We start from the raw sequence: 2,395 nt of genomic DNA, 5'->3' as shown, positions 1-2,395 counted from the left end.
TTTAAAAACAAAATCAAATTGTATTTCATTGATTAAATATATTTTTAAAAACACACTCAAATTGAATTTCATTAATTAATTTTCCAAAAAGAATTTCCAATTATAGGTCGAAACAAATTTTTAAAATTAAAATTGAATATGATTAATTAATTAGTATTCTAAAATAAAATAATCAAATTTAATTTCATTAATTGATATTCATTAATTATAAATAACACCCATTGCTTACACAAAAAAACATATAATACACATTAAACTCTAAAATAAATAAGGAAAAAATTTATTTTCCATTTAATGGCAGTAGATAAATACATTAAAAAGTAGATAAAATTATTCGAACAAATAATAATATCATGACCGAATTCCTTTTAAAAAATCCTATTTTAACTCATTTAAAAGTCAATGTGGGGAAAGTAAAAATTCTAAAATTTGTTTAATCAAAACAAATGGGACCTCTTATTTCCAGATTTGCAAGTGAGTGTCAGTATCATATAGTTTGCAGCCATACTACATTTATTTGGGCATACCCCAATCAGTCTCACAGCTACTCGAAAATTTAGCAAAATCAATGGACCTCTAATCCACCTTAGCAACTGAGGGATATTGCGGTCATTCAACCATCTTGAACTGGCTCAATTTTGAAAAATAGTAAACTGTTATGACTAATTCCAGCAACGCCCTCATGTTTCAGGAACTCTATACATCTTTGGAAAGGCATCCCTACAACAACGACAAAAATACTCTTTTAAGATAAAAATTAGCTGATCGAGCACAATGACTTAATCATATTTGCAAAATTTCAAATTACAATAATGAGATAGATATGAAGAGCAAAGAGTTAAAGCAGTATTAAATGAGCAAAGTCATAAATAATATAAAGTAACAATCGATTCATGTCACGTTAGTAAAAAAAAAGAAATACTAAAGCAAGTGCCAAGTTTTCAATAAAAAAATAAGAACAGATATTTCAAAGTTAAGGACTTGTTACACAATGGGTCAACAAACATGTTTCTCATCCAATTGTTGTTGAGTAACAGACTCATCAAATCCTTCTTTTGGGAGGCTCAAAAGCTCCTTAAGATCCTGCAAGCAGTGAATGGAAGATAAAAATTAGTATAACTAATTAGAACTTATCGCAAATGTATATGTGAACAACCAATACTAATTCTCGTCTAAAAGTGGAGCAAAATTATCAAAGCATGAAGAAATTATCCTAATTATTGAATTTTAAAATTATTGAAAAAAATAATAGTAATAATCATTTACCTTCATAGATATGATTAAAGCAGCAATTTTCTGCAATGCAGAATATTCACCTTCCTTACTTACTTCTTTCTCTTAACTCGTATAACTTCTCCACATCACTTCTATTCTGGTGATTCTGCAGACCAACAAAAATAATAGCGTTGTATATTATGATTTCCCTAATTATTCGGTACATCTACCTGAAAAAAAAACTTATTTTTAGCTATTGTTTTAGTTGTGATAAAATGGATGCTCAATTACCTTGCAATGAAAAGAAGAAATGCAAGCCCAGAATCCCAGATTACCTTGTCGTAGGACTCAATCAACTCAGATGACAACTTTGATATGTTTCATCATCACTAAGAGCATTAGTTTTCATAGCATGCTTGATGATACCAACATCCTTGAGCTTCTTCCTATTGTTCCTCCGGTGCATCATGATTGAGTTTGTCAGCTTCTCAACAATAGGACACTGAGATTTCCAAAACCTCTTCATAGAGTATCTCCCAGCAGTGAAGAATTTTGGTTCCAGCAACTCCAATATAGTCACTCATCGAAACATCAGTGAGCTAACACACCAAAAACAACAAAGTAATCTGAAGTTCAGCTTTGGTTCATACAATTCAACAAACACTTTGTGGGCAGACTAACAAAACAATCAATTTCAAAATCCAATTGGAAGACGATAACAATCCACATCCACAAAAACAAAAACTTAAAAATCATGGAAGACGATCAAGCAAGCAACAGTACATGAAAGAAAATAAAGAAAAAATCATTCAATCATTTGTAACTACAGTTGATGATGATTTCTACAAAGATGGAGATAAATAAAGTTATGAACAAACCTTAAGTTAATCATTGAAGGACAAAAATGGATGGACAGATATATTGATGTTAGGCTTCAAATGGCGTAAAAAGGTAGATATAAGAGAAGAGAACATTGAATATGCATAGAAAATGATGAGAAGAGGAAATGGTTTAGGATTTTTTTTTCTTCATGCCTCTTGAATACTAAATGGTGCCTTCTTTTCATTTTTCCATTCCAGTCTCGTTTCATATTTTGGAAACTTGGAAAGTGGCTTTTCAGATTTTTGCTTGGAAACGTGAAACAATAAACATGGACAATTAAGAAGATTAAATTAAAAAT

General features: G+C 30.1%; 1 long non-coding RNA gene across 1 annotated transcript; it reads right to left on the bottom strand.

Moving 5' to 3' along the window:
• Window positions 1-414: 414 nt before the first annotated feature.
• On the bottom strand, window positions 415-2,395 carry LOC131608087 (uncharacterized). Its single transcript, XR_009285491.1, has 5 exons — window positions 2,094-2,395; window positions 1,551-1,814; window positions 1,267-1,445; window positions 989-1,083; window positions 415-720 (listed from the first exon to the last, which is right to left on the bottom strand). It is a non-coding gene; the product is annotated as an uncharacterized LOC131608087 (long non-coding RNA).

This window comes from Vicia villosa, linkage group LG5, assembly GCF_029867415.1.
Source record: "Vicia villosa cultivar HV-30 ecotype Madison, WI linkage group LG5, Vvil1.0, whole genome shotgun sequence".
Lineage (NCBI taxonomy): Eukaryota > Viridiplantae > Streptophyta > Magnoliopsida > Fabales > Fabaceae > Vicia > Vicia villosa.
Note: the sequence above shows the minus strand (reverse complement) of the source record. Positions and strands in the feature narration are given on the sequence as shown.